This window comes from Vanacampus margaritifer, chromosome 1, assembly GCF_051991255.1.
Source record: "Vanacampus margaritifer isolate UIUO_Vmar chromosome 1, RoL_Vmar_1.0, whole genome shotgun sequence".
Classification (NCBI taxonomy): domain Eukaryota; kingdom Metazoa; phylum Chordata; class Actinopteri; order Syngnathiformes; family Syngnathidae; genus Vanacampus; species Vanacampus margaritifer.
In genome coordinates this window covers 1,204,862-1,221,797 of record NC_135432.1, presented here as the reverse complement: position 1 = coordinate 1,221,797, position 16,936 = coordinate 1,204,862, and the positions used below count along the sequence as shown (strand labels likewise).

The 16,936-nt window shown below is 42.2% G+C and overlaps 1 long non-coding RNA gene across 6 annotated transcripts in view; it reads right to left on the bottom strand.

Annotated features, from left to right (window-relative positions):
- Positions 1 to 16,936, bottom strand: part of LOC144034696 (uncharacterized) — a 64,132-nt gene that overhangs the window by 45,145 nt on the left and 2,051 nt on the right. For 5 of the 6 annotated variants that reach the window (XR_013288269.1, XR_013288271.1, XR_013288268.1 and 2 more), the window contains exons 3-4: positions 11,871 to 11,925; positions 3,964 to 4,085 (exon numbers count right to left, since the gene is read on the bottom strand). This is a non-coding gene — a long non-coding RNA (uncharacterized LOC144034696). Of the gene's footprint in view, positions 1 to 3,404; positions 3,648 to 3,963; positions 4,086 to 11,870; positions 11,926 to 16,936 lie in introns of those variants that run through there. The other variant, XR_013288272.1, reaches the window with a different exon arrangement.

Sequence of the window (16,936 nt, the reverse complement as noted above, 5' to 3'; positions counted from 1 at the left end):
TTTTCTTTCATTTGCTAGTGCTTCATCATGATGCAAAAATGTCAAAACAAAACCGTAGTGAGTAAACAAACTGTAGACTTTTCAAATTTTAAACGGTTTACTAATGGAACGGTTCCTATCATTTTTCCTGACTGAGCAGGGACCAGTCCAGGATGTAGGTCGGCTATATCCCGCCTCGAGCGCAAAGTCAGCTGGCATTGGCAGTAGTTACCCACAACCCCAGTGAAACTGGAAAGATGGGCGGTTCCTAGAACCTCCAGCAGGTGTCCACAGAGACCAGCTTGTTTTCTTACTGCTCTACTCAAGTTTAACATTTATTGATGTGGCACAATGCATAGTGATCACAATCAATATACGGTGCTATAATGAACTAATAACATATATTTACAAATTATGTTTCAATTTACAATTTTTCATCTTCTGTATATCCTGGTGATGCAACTAGAGAGAGGATAATTTTTTTTTTTTAAAGAGCCACCAGGGGTCCTCAGTGATCTGTTGTGATCAATGTCACTGCCAGCAAAGAGCTCAGTCTGTAAATCACAATGGGCTGAGAGCCCAAGCCCGTGCAAAAGCTATATTCTGTGGTTTGTCACGCAATTCCCGCAGCTGTGCACAACAGCGTCTGCGTGGATTTGCAGCGAGGCTGCGTGTTCGGAAAGCAGACACACCTGCTGGCTGATGGATGGCTTCTGATTCCTTCAGCAACGCACACAAAATATTGCACACAAAAGCCCCACAGCATCACAGTCAACTTGAGTCAGCGGATCTTTTTCTTATGGAAAAGAGAAAAATGAAGTCGGACGGAGAAGATTGCATTGGTTTGGGCAAGTCACAGTTGATCAGTTTCGATGGTTCCTGTTATGATCTCGGGCTTTGCTGCTTATGTAATCTCTGCACAATGCCTCCAAAAGTGACGTAAACAAGATGGCATGGAGGGCGATGTGAAAACGGGGACAAACATTGTAAATATGTCTTGCAGTCGTTGACTGACTCCAACACGCAACAAACAACAAAATCCCCGTGACTACTGGTAGCACCACTCACTTTTTGCTTTTTACACGACTGAATGGAATATCAATGACTGAATGACTTGTTGACTGGGGCAATACTTTGGTTTTCCACACAAACTCCGGCTGGTCAGTCCTAACCAATACTTGTTGCATAGACGGATGAAGCCTTCTTTGGTGAGAGGCGAAACGTCTTCTAAGGCAGCAAGACAAAGTCCTGTTCTGATGGATTGAATGCCCCGAGAAAGAAATGACGTGGATGAATGAGAATATCCACATGCAACGGAGGATGTGCAGCATGTTCAGTATAACCGAATCCAAAGCCAATTCTTAACTCTCTGTTCTTGAAGGCATAGTGTGTAATGTTAGCACCATCTAGTGGTGAAGTAATAATTCATTCATTCAACACTTTTTTTTTTTAATTGTAGGTCTAGTAATAATCGGTAATTATATTAACCTGACAAGAGGCATGTTTGGCTGCCATCTTCCTGCTATGGATGCCCAAAAGACAACTTTGCAAATGGAGTTAGCCCTGGTGCGGCTAGCAGCTAATGACGGACCCAATGGGTCGACCGACCCTTAACTTCCACAGCTGCGGCCTGCAGGTGATCGTCACGGAGTCCCTTGATTTGGGCTCCCGATGCTTGGTGCCCTCTGCCTTTACTAGCTTCTTTCACTACTATATAAATAAAGACGACTTGATTTGACTAGCCGCTCTTCTTAGTCACTCGATACAGCCTATGGCTCGGGCTAACTCCCACTAGCTTCTCCGGCTAACTCCGGCTCACTCTGTCTTTTGGTGTCGCTTGCCGGGGTTCTTGCCGGCTGCCAAGTCACCGTCACCCGCCAAGACACTTGCTGGCTCACACCAAATAATAATTGGTGGTAGGCTTGCCAAGTGTAGTCTCCGTAGTGAACTTTTTCACACTGTATCTTTAACAGTATATTCCTCATAGTTTCTGATTCCTAGTTGCATATTGTCATCACCGAACTGCTTTCTGTTAAAAGCATAATCAAAATTCACAAAACCTCCCAGAGGAATTCCAGAAATCCTCAAACAATCATTGTGAAAACTGCAATCCACCGAAGACAGCGGTCATTATGACTGGATTTTGGGTAGGCCTACGCTCAATTGTGTTTACACCTCACCGCAAGAAGCCAATGAGTAGAAGTACGGTACGGTACGGTACGGTCGGACAGACAGACAGATAGATACTTTAACACTTGAGGTAAATTAGATTAGATCTTCATTCAATCAGCATATGATGCATGGGTTTTGGTGCTCCCGTGTTTCCTTTGGTGATCAGGACTTGAGACAAACTGCGTCTCAAGCAAGGAGATCATTCCCGCTGCGCCAGCTTTCAGATTGATTACACTTTGCTCTGTGATCATCTTTGAAATAACTCCTTCCCAGCAGGGTGTGACAACGCAAACCCAGATTAATGGATCATTAGAAACGTGCAATTGATTTATCCTTCAAGAGGGTTTATGCAGCCATCGTGTTTTTCATGCACAGACAGTGAGAGGACAAGGAATGCGACAAGAAAAGACGTATTGAAGTCAGCGTTGCATAACACCATTAGACGGCAGGAATCTGAAAAAGGGGGTCCATTGTTGGCAGGCATGTGAGGTAGAGAGAGAACCATGTGACGACGCGCATAATCAGAATGCACAAACGGCAGGAAGAAATACGTACGCCGCCTTATTTTCACTTTGGAACGCTGCTGCTAGCACATGCAAATAAATAGGACAACCTTTTCATTTTCAGGCTTGAAAACATGAAAGGAAGAAAATGAGGCTACACGCTTGTGCTTTGGGCTGAACGTACGTGCAGCAGGTTCACAACTTTGCTCTCCATTATTAACTATCCACCCGTCCGTTTTTTGACCTTCTCTACTCAACCGGGGTCTAATGGATTTTCATTTCCTTTTTTAAATGGACCAAAAAAAAAGAGATTCTAGAATTGACTTGTAATTTTACAACTTCATTTTACTATCGGTTCTTTTCACTGAACCTTACTGCACATATGTTCTGTGGTTCAGCTGTATAGATGTACCGGCACTCTTTCCCTGCAGTAATAAAGCAGACAGGGCGGGGCCAAATAATAATCTGCTCCACAGCATCAAAGATGAGATTAATTCTGAATTTCAGAATGATGAATCAATCACAAAAAGCTTTTCTTCCTTCCCAGGATGTTCAAGTGTGATTTGTCATAAGTGCACTGATGTCCTCATTTGGTGGCACTGAGCTTTATATCATTCCAACTACAAGTACTGGAGTGTGTACTTCAGTAAATACATTTTTTTTTTTTTTTTACAGAAGACACACACACACAAATGCAGTTACTCACAACATGCTTTTCTTTATTATAATCAATCTGCGATTCTTCAGCTCTTTTTAGTTGATCTTCCTTCCTTCCCGACTTCCTTACCTCAAGATGGACTTTGTCATAACTTCCTTACTTTTCCCTAACACATCCCCTCACCGCATTTAAATCATCATATCTTCCACACCTTTATTGTGAGTTTGTAACCGTTTTCATTTAGTCACTCCACTTTTGATCCCAAAGTTGTCATCCTTACTTCAAAGGCACGGTTTGTATTCGATCCTGCCAAGGGAAAACCCGCTGGACACGCACTTGAAAGAAAACCATGCAGTGAGTTGGAGCAGTGGTTCTCAAACCTTTTGCATGCACAGCCTGGGTCTCCAAGTACAACCAGAATGAGACAAAAATCATCGCTCACCACATCATGATTCATTTTTCGCTGCTTTGCCTAATCGTGATATCTAATTCTATATAATGGATTTTTCGCTATCTTTTTTCCCAGACCGATACCAGTGAGAGTATTCAACTCTCAAGTAGCCCTAAAATATAACAGAGCCTCCTCCATTTTGAATAGAGAGGACAATGTTCTTTTCTCAGTATGCTTAATTTTTGCATCTGAACACATACCTGATGTTCCAGTCCTGTCCCGTCTGTCCATATTCCCCCAGAAAGTTTATGGCTTGCCAATATCCAGTATTTGCAATTGTCTCCAAGTCCTTTAGCAAAACATCATCGCCAAACGAAGACATCTGTGCCATGGGCAAAAGAAAAGTCAAACTCAAGTGATCATCGCCTTAGTTAAGTAACAGGATCAAACAGCTTCAATCACCAAAATAAGCACTCGATGGTAGACACTGCTCATTAACAGATGACGCTAGTATGTTAGCCTTTAGGCTACTCTCCCGTGATTAAGGTTCAAATGGCTATTCCCTGAATTAATTAGCAGTTGCTGACGGTGTTGTGGCATTTGTCTGACTTTGGCGCAGGCACTGGGTTCAGTTCCCATAACTTCCCACTCAGTGATGGTGTGAATTTGAGTGATTGGTGGCCCGACCTTATGTGCGCACCCTGTGACTGACTAGTGACTAGTCCAGGGTATAGGTCGCCTTGTCCACAAAGTAAGTTGGGACAGGCTTTAGTTCACTCACGACCCTGAACAGGTCGTGGAATAGACAGAAGATGAGTGGTCTCAGGGTTTATTGGTCATGTTTGTGACGTTTGTCTTTGTGTTATAAAAAAAAGAGAGAAAATTCATTCAAATAAGAAAGTGGACGAATGGATGCATGAATTAATTTGACAATATTCCTGTTAACTGTCTCTCAATTTTCACCACATCTATTTGTGAATTGACTTACTTGTTGGAAATTAAATGACGGCTATGTTTCATCTCCCTTTGAAACAATTCACCTGACGTAACAGCTTTTTTTTTTTTTACTGACACATTCAACCTACAGCTGTAGAGAAGACGGCTAAAATCCTTATTTGAGCCATTGACCCTCTTTTCTCAATGGCTCAAGAGACATGTAAGTGTTTGTTCTGAGAAAGCTCTACCACTACTAACACACACACACACACACACACACACACTCAGGCACCATCTAGTTAGCAAGCTACCATAGTATGAGATACAAGCAAACACACACTTGCAATTATTTCCGTGCGTGTACAAGTTAAGCTTGTGTGCGCACCCTCAATGTCCTGCGTGCGTGTGAGAAAGTCAGCTGCAGTCTTCACTCGCCATTAGTGTCTCATGCATCTCTAATGCAACCCACATACAGGATGTCTCCGCTGGGGGTGGGATGCCACCCTCTGCTGCAGATGTTTGAGATGGAGAATACAACAAGTGATTGTTTTTAAGTGACATCATCAGTATGTGGATTGCTACTAAATGTACATAAGAATATGCTTAGAATCCTTTTTCTCTCGTGAAAAATGCGCTTCTTGGCAGAGAGGTAATAATGAAAAAGAAATGTATCACAGCAGATGATCTCATTGTGAGCCGGGTACCGCAGTGTTTGAATCAAAATGATAATTATTCATCAAGTATAAAAAGTGTGGTGTGTGGCAATTTAGGAAAGCGGCAAGTGAAACACTTCATGACAACAGGGCTTTCGTCACTGATCCAATCCGCATCACAAAACAAAGTTTTATATTTCAAGGTGTACCATCAAACCTAGTCTCATGCTCCCCCATGTGCTGAGAAGAAAACGAAATATACTTTGAATTTGACATGTGAGGCCAAACATTTTTGAAAGGTTCCAAGACCATTTTTGCCCAATGTCATCTTAAGCGTTGGCCGCAGTTTGTTTTTCTTTTTTGATGAATGTTCAAATGCGGAGGGCATAAGATTTTTGCCCTCTGGAACTGATGTGGCACAAAGATACTCTCAGCTCATTCCTCCCCCCACAACGCCCCACCTCCAACCAACCCAAAATCGAGATAAGAGTAAATTAGAAGATTTGGTGAGAATCAAGCACACAAAAGTTAACACATTAAATGAGAGTCCTTGGTTGGTTTGATAAGCTGCTACAACTTTGGTCATCAAGAGGGAGCTGCGATCATAATGAGCTTTCAAATTGAAACACGGTGATGTGCAGCCGCAGAGTTACCAGAAGAATGGGACACAATGCTGTTCCCCGGAAGAGCATTAGGTAACAGGGCGAGGATGGAAAAGATGACCTCTGACACCTAGGAAGATGAAAACATGCAAATGGGGCATGCGTCTAGAAGCAGCTGCTTGAGGTTTGTTTCTGTCTCTTCTGAGTCACCAGAGATTTCATTGCCATCAGACTCAAACTACTTCACACTCTCCCTAAGCAGTGGGAACGGGAACATGCGTGTGTTTCTGCATCCTCTTCTGCCTGGTTTGTCTGAGCTGCTCTTAGGCACTCGTGCATATTGGCTTTGTCAAAGACCCAAAAAGTTGTACAAATCCACTTCACCAGCATTTTCAGAGGGGAAAAAAAGCTCCATTTAATTTGTTTGTTTTCAAGGGAAAGAAAGTAAAATTGTGTCCGTTTACTACATTTTAATCATGCACAACCAACACCACTGCTTTTTTATATGGTGTTTTATCTACTATATGGTACCCAAAGCACTTGACAAAGCCTCACTTTCACCCATTCACACACATTTATACACCAGTGGTCAATAGGGATGTAACGATAACGGCAATATCGTGATATTGCAATATTAAAACTGCCACAATATATTGCCGTCGTGATGTCACGATATTAAAAGCAGCACATCCGTTCAAAAAAAGTCAGGTTGATTTCCATTTGTGCAGTTCCAGCACCCTCAGGTGGCAAGTTTTTTTAATGCAGTTTAATTTTCACAAGGCATGTTTTGGCCCCCCTATGTTTAATTTTAAAAATAAGATATGCCGTATATACACTTCATTGCAGGCTATAAATATGTGTGCAGTATTCATGAACAAACTGAAGAATTATAATTGCTGTGCATGGCATGGTATTTATAGATAATCATTTATTTACAGTAGTGCAATTATAATTAGGAGACTGTTCAGGAGTCTAACAGCAGTGGGGAAGTAGCTATTCCAATATCTGGCGGTCTTAGTCCAGAGGCTCCTGTAACACCTCCCAGAGGGCAAACGAGTAAAGTGACCAATGTGCTGCTCTGCAAAGCCTTCCAGTCCCCCCCCCCCCCCCCCAATCCGCCCAAGAAGATTTCAAATGGGAAACACTGAAATACAATAGATTACGTATATAAAACCAGTTCATCTTTTTCTCTGTTACAATGTGTTATTCTGATTATGATACAATATTGTGTTAGTTTTCTTGATTCAAATCAAATAACAAAAGAATAGTGGTTCTTTGGGGGGGAAATTAAATCAGGGATGTGATTTGACCAAAGTGAAATTATCTGAAAATTTAGCCGGGGGTCTGGGGGCCGCTGGCACCCAGCTAGGTCCAGACAAAACAACAGCATAAATTTTCAATGTATATTGAACTATCCCATATAAAATGGCAGTTTTAGTCAACTCAAAATCAGTCACATTCAAAAACATTGGACTGCCTTTGCTTTTAAAAACTATCACTGAGAATATCATCATATCTAACTAATGTGATTACTAAGTTAACACATAAATAACGTTGAAGAGTTCAAATTTCATGAACAAATAATTGTATCATGACCAAATGAAAAGTAACTCATATTAGAGCATACCACAAATGTCTTTGTTATAGCAGAAGATGTTATCTGTCGGAGTCATGTGCATACACAATGAAATACAAAAAAAAATAAATCAGATTTTTTTTTTTTTGGGGGGAGATAAAAAAAAGCGGAATTCCGCGAATTAGCGGAAAAATCACATCCCTGTTAAATGGATTCATGACATTTGCATTCATTACAGTGGGGAAGATTCATTTGCTATAGTAGTAAACGGAGTAACAAGCTTAGCCACGGACTGATCTAAACTGGTAAGTGAAGGTGTCACTGTGTTGTGCATTAGCTCTTCTGTGGAGCAGCTGCTCTCAGGCAAATCTGAGAGCCAAAATGTCTTTGTCTTCATGGATGTCATCATGCACTCTCATGTTCCTCCCACGCAGCCCGGCTTGTTTTGAAACCCTGGAACTGCTGCTACCACCACATCCTCATAATGGAGTCCAACGTTCTACGTATGGTGTCCCTGTCACCCAAAATGCAACCAGCAATTGTCTAGACTGTCTGAACCTCTCCACATTCTCTTTGGCATATGCTCTTTTCCTCACCATCTTCCCGTATCTATTATTCATGAATGTGGCTCAGAGGGGGGAAATAAAGATGCATCTGCAGCTTTCTTCCTATCACCGTCGCTGTGACTTTAATGGCAATGCTAACACGATGATGGAGTGGATTTGCACCGAGTGTTAAGTAGCAAGCCATTATTTGTGATTAAATACTTTCTGTTTCTGAGACTGAAAACGCATAGTTACTTGACAGTTTAGTTCACTGGATTGCATAGAAAAGACAATTCACATGGTTTGTTACAATTTATGACATGGGGAGTCGGAGCGACTATTCCACTGCCTGCAGACTTTTTATTATTTAATGTCTGCCAGGATACAATTTGGGCCACGAGTGATGGGAGGAGCACAAGTGTGAGATCTGCACTAAGGAATCGGGACCCGCATGACGCCTCTCAGTTCCTTGTCAACACTATAGCTAGGTGATGCATGCCATAAATAGCTGCAGCAACACACATACTGCACGTGAGCAGCAAACACAGGTAAGACACACACACACACACACATCGCCGTGTTCATTGCAGTTCAGATCATTCATACCCCCTCTTAGTTTTTATCTCCATCAGAAGCAGAGAAAAAGAAGTGGAGGTGAGTCATTATTATACCTGAGCACGCCCCTTCTCATCATCCGCAAGTCTTTCATCCGCCATCCACAAAAATTGCCCATTGAACTGCATTTAATATAGTATAATTAAAGTATAAGATGTCTTTTACAACATCTCCTCTCAAGTGTTAACAAAGCACTGACAGAACAAAACAAATTGTCTCGAGTGCGCTGTGAGATGCTGTTGAGACGTGGAGGCCTCCTTCAGCCCTGCATCACCTCCTTGTTCCTCTCTTGTAAGGATGCAGTCTCATGTCTTACAGGAAAAAAGCTCTCCTTCTATGTGCCTCTGCACGCACATTTTTCTATGATAAACAAATCTTTCATTTAACAGGAGCCAACAGCTTATATATATATATATATTTATTTTTTTTATTTTATTTATTTTTTTATTAGCTGTTCAACAACAAGGCTGACGTCAAACAACGCACACAAAGACCACTTAGTAGTCTAACAATATGCCCAATGTAAAATACACAAGCTAGCATTAACATAGCATTTATCATCTACTCACACCACAACAGGTAAGATAAGGTATTTTTATTGTTTGAATACTGTACTGTACTGTAAATATAAAAAAAACATCAATAGAAAGTAAAATAGGAATTTTCTGTTTTTTGAGCTGATTAATTGCATTTACATTATTTCCTATGAGAAAAAAATGTTTCGGAGGTTGAACTATTCGGACTTTGAACGTTTTGCAGAAACGAATTATGTTCAAACTCTGAGGTGCCGCTGTTCAAGCAATTATAGTCATCACAAAACAATGTCCATGATTGAATGGATAGAAGCCGGTGCAAAGTGAGTGAGAGTTGATCAGGTTGCCAAGCAACACAATGCGTGTGTGGCCCACGCGTGATCAAATAAAAAAGAAAAGTACGACTCACGGCCTATTATCCTGATGGCTGTAGTTGTTTGTGATCGGTGATTCAACTTTCTAAGTACCCACCAGCATGTGGAAATGCTTCTCACAGGTTTTTTCACCAATCAATATGATATAATGTGGACATTCAGCAGTCGTCGTAATGTCGCGCAGCGGAATTGACGACTATTTGCGTAATGACGTCACTGCATCATCATTTTGATCGGCTCATGCGCACGAGAGTAACGCTGTCCGCTAACGTATATAAACGGGTTATCCCCAATGTTTCAGAAGCCGCCATTTTGACCTCAATCCATATATTGACTTCATGTAAACATAGTCAATGTGAGCTTTGTAGGCGAGGAGGAAATGACAACAATGAAATGTTAACTCTGCAAAACTTCGCCAACTGCAACATGTGTGCTTTTATTCTGATAGTCTTCACTTCCCGAACACTGCACCTCCACCATCTTCCCAGTGTAGGACTGTTTCTAGTTCTTATCTTATCTTGGCTTGTCTCCTTTGGCCGTGGGGGCTAACAGCGAAAAATGAAAATCTTATTATCTTAATCTTATTATCTTAAATCTCAAATCTTATTTCAATGTGGCTCGACTGGGCTCAGATGACCATTAAATCCGTTTTTTCCGCCACCAGTGGCCTCTAACCACTTTTAACCCGCAACCCAGAACAGGGAGGGTTTTCCGTACAGTGTGCCTGAAGGCAACTGACCGATCTCCGAGTCTCATATCCTGGAAACCAGCCTCAACGCTGTAACTAGCGGATGAGTCTGGTCACTGTCGGCATGAAACGCATTTCTAGGGCGGGGCCAACCTTACTGAACAGACAGTGAACAGATCCAATCAGCAAAGAGCGGACGCAACATCACAAAAGCGGGGTGTATGTGTGGACGTACATATGAAATACTGTATATAATATTTATATGTAATTCCATGAGTAGCAGTGGGCAAATACAAAGTAAATTCAACATGGCTACTCTGAGACAGTGGATTACTTATGTCGTTGCGGTAAAAATGTGGTAATTCATGTAATGATAAAACTTCTGACGGCAAAAAGTGACGTTGCTCATGACGAATCCATGACAGCAAACAGCAACTTTCTTTCATTCAAGAAAGTGGGTGTGGCTTGCCAGGCTAATATCTGAGGCATGCTTTCATGTTATCAGCAGTATGCTAAAACATTGTCTGGTCCAACTTTAGCACATATTGCTACTAGTGATGCACCGAATATTCGACCAACGAAAATTTTCAGACGAAAATGGCAACATTTTTCATTTTCGGCATTCAGCCGAAATAAAATTAAAGCCGAGAGAATATGGCCAAAAGAGGATGTTGTGATGACACAAGCAAAAAAACAAAACAAAAAAAGGCACTAGAAGCAGGTGTCTGTTTGAATTAAACACCAAACACGGGAGTGAGTGTCCGCTTTGCTGCTTGCTGCCGGTACTCACAAACGGCGAGGAGGAGAGGGTCGCTTGGTAAACTATGTCGAAAAAGAGAGCGCTGCCGACTACTGCACTACAGGTGAGCCACGCTTTCTCCTGCAGCGCCTTCCTTTTTTTCACTTCCATTCTGGTGGCCGTGCTAAATACTTTAGCTAATGCTAGCACTATTGCTAACAGCTTTAAACACGGAAACACTTACCGCTATCTCCGGGTGGCGACAGACCTGTACAGGACGCCGTGTGTGACTTTGCAGCCCGTTCCCAAAGCCGATTGGCTGGTGCGAAGAAATGTATTTATTTTTTAACGCTCAATTAATGTTGGTGAATATATGAATGCGCCGATTTTCAATTAACGTTGGTGAATATGTGAATGTGCTGATTTTAAGTGCGCCGCACCGTGTCCCGCTCCAAATGGCCTACAAATGCGTCATCCGCACGGCACCGCACGCATCCGTGCCCGCCGGTGCGAAGTACTGTGCATTGACTATAAAGTGCAATTGCACCGCCAGAAAATGCTCAGTTGCTCACGCCACGTTTGGTGTTTAATGTACCATTCGCCAACGTGTCTCTGATGTCCGTGGTGTGGACGCATTTCAATTTATATTGTGCTTTGTTAAAAACGCCTTTGCTAAATAGACCTAAATATTTTATAATAATATTATAATTTTAATTATTATAATAATGCAATGATAATAAAAAATTGGCATAATTTTTTTTCAGCGTTTCGGTTTTTGGTTTTCGGCCAAGCATTTCTCATTTTCGGTTTTGGCCCAAAAATGTCATTTCGGTGCATCCCTAATTGCTACTCATTTAAAGGTGAATCTTTAATGTCATCACTGCAAAGTAATGGCCGATCACTTACCAGTTGATGTGTTTATAACGTAGATTCAACCCCTCTACAAGGATGTCAATAGTTCCTGGAGACAAACAGGCAAAAAAAAATGTTAACGGACTAAAACACACAGTCTGCAGTGCTTCAAACCCGAGCTATCCCTTTGAAAAAACACATACATCTTTGGACAATAGCTTCATAGGCAGGCCTATTGTTTTTGACACTTGATTTGTACAACTTGGCAACATACACGGCCTTTGGTCCTGGAAATGGTCAAACAAGCTACCTTGGAGTTCAACAAGTAGTGCAAGACCATACATTGGTGTAGAAGATCAACCTTTGAGAAATAAAAATGGACCGTTTTCCTGTCATATTGTGGTGCGAATCTTTGTGAGAAGTTAGCAGAAAAATGGCAGATTTCAGAAGACGAGAGAGGAGTGTGCTAGCATCAACATGCAAAGCTAGAACTTCCTGTCTTTGTCTGCTCATTTGCACATCGACAGCAGGTTCAAATGGTAAAAGGGAGTCGCTGCAATGAAGCTTAACCAGCACAGTGGTTAAGTGACTGGTAAGCACTATGGTCTCATAGCAGGGAAGTTCCATTTTCAAATCTTTAACACAGACCCACGTTTTTTACATGATCTGAATTCCCTGTGAGAAGTCGATTCTCCCATAGTCCAAAAACTATGCATGTATTGTTCATCAGTCATGTCAATCTTTCTGAATGTATCCCGCCTATCATTGTGCTCATTTGGGATACAAAAAAAAAGCAGCCTACATTTGAACAGTGTCTTTCTTACTACAACAGCATGGTTTGGTCAGTACAAGCAAAAATCTGTATTTACTAGTTGCTGCCAACACACAGAGACCTCAGCCAGGGGGCCCAAGGACCAGAGGGCCCAAGGGCCAGAGGGCCCAAGGGCCAGGGGCGCCCGCCTGCTGCTGCCTCTAAGCACTAAGCATTGACAAATGTTTGTGCAACTCTGTTTAGCTTCCAGTTAAGTGCACAGAACAATGCATAAACTCTCGGTCACTTGCTCACACACACGCTATATTATATACAGCAGTATGGGTTCCTTCGCACTTGGACACATTTCTGGTTCATTCTGGTTCCTCTTAAATGTGGCGAGGAGCATCTGTTGTAAAAGTCTGCCCGGAGCAAGAATGGCAATGAGAGCCAACAACTCATAAAAGTCGACTTATTATGTCACTACAGTTTGTATCTGCTTCAAAAAGCTGGCAACACAAGATCCTCAAAGCAAATACAGGACATCACGAGTGATCCGCAACACTGCTCTAAACGAGTATAAGAGCAAAAGGATGCCATTCACCGTCAGTTCCCAAGTCATTGTTTTGTGCCATTTGATGCCACATAGCGATCGGAACCACCCTTAATCCGATGTCGTCATTTATTGAGTTTTAAAAGGAACGTCGAGTGAACTGAACCTCTAAAACACCTCAAACACACCTTAGGTCGTACAATTGACCTTTCCGCAAAGCACGCCTGCATGACCTAGTAAACGCATTGTCTGCGTCAGCACGTGCGTTTTGCTGCGGACGAACAAAGCAATCGCGCTCCCGGTGGTGCATTAACCACATGTGGAAGAGAAGTAATCGTTTTCCGGATCAACTGGAAGGAGGTGTCCGCTGGACACTGTCGGGTTTATTCCCTTCCCCAAACAACTACCAAAAATGTCTGCGCTGGATCAAACTTTGTGGAAGAGCACACGACCAGTTGAATCCCTCGCTAATGACCAGAAACGACGACATCTGCACTAAGGTAATGTTCTCCATTGTTGTTGTCTAACGATAGCTCCGGGTAGCTAACTGTCCACGCGTTTGTTGACTTACTATTTACTATTAATGCCAACAAAACATTGAAACTATGAGGTCATATAAATTCTTTCTTACCCTGCTGGACAGAAACAATGTCCAAAAACTTTGGTTTTGCTGACAATCGGTCAAAGTGAGTGAGGAGACTTTGTCTTTTTCTGATTTCTGCAGCAGCAGTCAGCGATGTGTATTTCTTTTGTTTTGGGGCAAAATTGCATAGTGAGGGAGTGAAGATACCCTTCACTAAAAAAATGAAAGCCCCTCTGTTTGTCCATCAGGTATTTTCAGTGTCCTGAAAATACCTGGCGGAGAAATCACAAGGAAGATCTGACAACTTTGCCATTACTGTGGATGCACTCGCTCATCTTGACCGGTAAACGTCCGAGGTCGCTGCTCGTCGATTTTAGTGGACGGGGAGGGGCGTGCCACGGTAACGCAATTGTGAATGTACCATGCCGCACAAGACATCCGCATAAAGTCTCAGTTCTGATGGCAGTTCTGTGGACATCAAAGCCTTCAGACATGACACGAATCACCTTAAAACACGAGTCTTTTTTGTGCTTCATAAATCAGTTACTAGTTAAAGAAAGCTGCTATATGGAACTTTTTCCCCCCAAAACAGTAGCCTTTTTATTTGACCATTTATGACTGAAATGTCTTCTAATTAGTAGCTGAACACCTTAGCTGTTCACAATGGGTACTCCCGCAAGCCTCTGGCCAATAGTTTTCAGACTGGATTCGGGTTCGAATTGTGTACGTGAAGAACGATATGTGCAGTTTCATTATTCATCAACAGGTGGCAGTAGCGATTGAATATTCTACATTCAGTCGCTTTAAGTAAATATGCTGCTCTTGTATAATATTATAAAAATAAGAATCATCTTTAGTTGCCACGTACACACGTGCATGAAAATTGACGTCTGTATTTGACCCATCACACTAGTGGAGGCATGGGAAGCACACAATGTTAATGACACACGCAGACAAAACTGTTTGTTTAAAATGTCAAATATATTATGTCATGTTATATTGTGACCTAGAATTGTTTTTTTCCTCTGGTGTGGGACCAAAACGCGTCCGTAGCTTTGCGTGGCCAGTGTAGTCTCATGAAAATGAGTGTCTGCTAACCCTGACTGCTCCACTGTTGAACCAATGCCAAGTACAATTTTTGTTGCCATGACGACTGGTGCGAAGCTATGTGACCAAAAGAGGCGAACCACATCAACTTGTGGAAGTGAAGCCCAGCCGTGATGTGAACTAGTAAGGACCCCCTGGTATTTGTATAAACAACATTCAAAAGTGCATAATGTCAGCTTTACATTATAGATTCAAGAAACAACTTCTTTTTTTCTACTTTGTTTCAGGTGTAATTTGGACAGCCTATATCATTTAACAGCGGCGCTTTGCATTTTTGTAAGCAATCTTGTCAATGACTCGCCAACTGACATTGGAACTGCGGTTCCAAATGACCACCTGGCAAGTACATTTTGTGTCCAATGCTGCAGATGAGAGCCATTGTGAGAATCTGCATGGCCTTCACAACGCTTAGTACAGCTTATGCCATTTCTCAAAACAGGATCTGAACTTGACAAAGCAAGCAGCAGAAGGCCTGTTACTACTATCACTGTTGAAAACTCCGCGAGTCAAGCCAGGAGGTTGCACAAGAACTCAATCACGCATCAACCAAAACTCAATTAAGGCAATGCTTCAGAGACTGGAAACGCTTTGCCTCGACCCATTTCAGATGACTCAAAGGCTTCAATCAGAAGTTTATGAGGCTCAATAACCTCAAACGCAAATTGGCCATATGGCTTCTCAAACTGCCGCTGAACATCATAACGTGGCCGTTTTTATAGGAAAACCACAAATGTTTAAAAACAAAATAATAATTGTGATAGAGCACATCCTGTTCTGCATGGAATTGTTTTTCCGCTTAAGGTGGGATATGTCACATGCAGGAAAATAAGGCAGTGGAACAGAAATCAAGTGCAATGTGTGCTACTTCATTGAAACAGAAGGGGGAAAGGTGAGCAGACCACCATGACTGGACGGTACGGAACGGGACTGGACTGGTCACCATGACCGGAACGAGCGTGACAGGACCTGATTTGCCTTGCCTTGACTTGACTTGAGGAGTGGAGTGGCTATGACTTGGCTGGGGAAATGGCTTGGCTAGGACGACGACTTGGCACACCAACTTCCACACAGAACGTAGACAACGCACCCACACTGACTGGACAAACCCCACAAACGAAATACACCTCCGCTAATTACTTGGCAAGACACAGCTGGGGGAAACGCAACGGCTGAGGGCACAGGCGGACATGGACAAGGAGCATAAAACAAAACACTGAACACAGACAAAAAGGAACACGAACACACAAAATCAAACAAAAAGCCAACCCCACAGAAGCGAAAGGTGACAGTGTGTCTTATTTCCCAGTAGTCTTAAACGCATCCGTTTCCTCTTGCTTATTTATGATCAAAATCAATGCGGCGCCGGCATGACATTTGAAGTCATGATCGGCATCTGTCGCTTTAACTTGCAGTCAACCTACTTCAAACGAATACATTAATTACAACCTGACACCGAGAGCTGCTTGAAAGCTCATCATGTGACCGACGGAGAGCGGGAATATTCCAGTCCAGATGTTCCGGTCCGACTGCACCAGCGCTGCAGCTGATCACAGCCACTTTGAGGAATAAATTTGATTCTCTAGCAGACAGAAACGCTACTAAGCTGAAAAAAAATATCCTCTGACATGCACTCAATGTTGAAGGATCTCAGACATTGGAGCTCAGCTGGCTTCTGCATCCTTTAAAATGGATTATCACATGGGAGCAAGACATAATGAAGATGGACAGGACAAGAAAGGCTATAAAAAACACACACACAAAGTACACACATATGGTGTTGTTGAGGTAGTATGTTTTTTCTTTTGTCTCATGACATCCTTGGTCGGTTGCCATACGTCCGACATCAGTGTAATATATACGATACGTTCTCAATTTATTTTTATTTCTCAATGAAACAGCGATACCCGTTTAATTCTGTGGTCCACTGATGGGCTTTGCAGTTGTCTTGGTAAGGGCACCATTTTTTTAATACAGTCCTTCTATCGGATCATGTCAAATTGTGCAAAATGTGTCAGCAGTTTCTCTCGACCATAAATAAAATTCTAATCGTTTTGGTCGATTTTGATCATGTACCAGAATTTCATTTAAATTGACAAGTCAAGTCGAGTTGTGTCGTCATTCACACC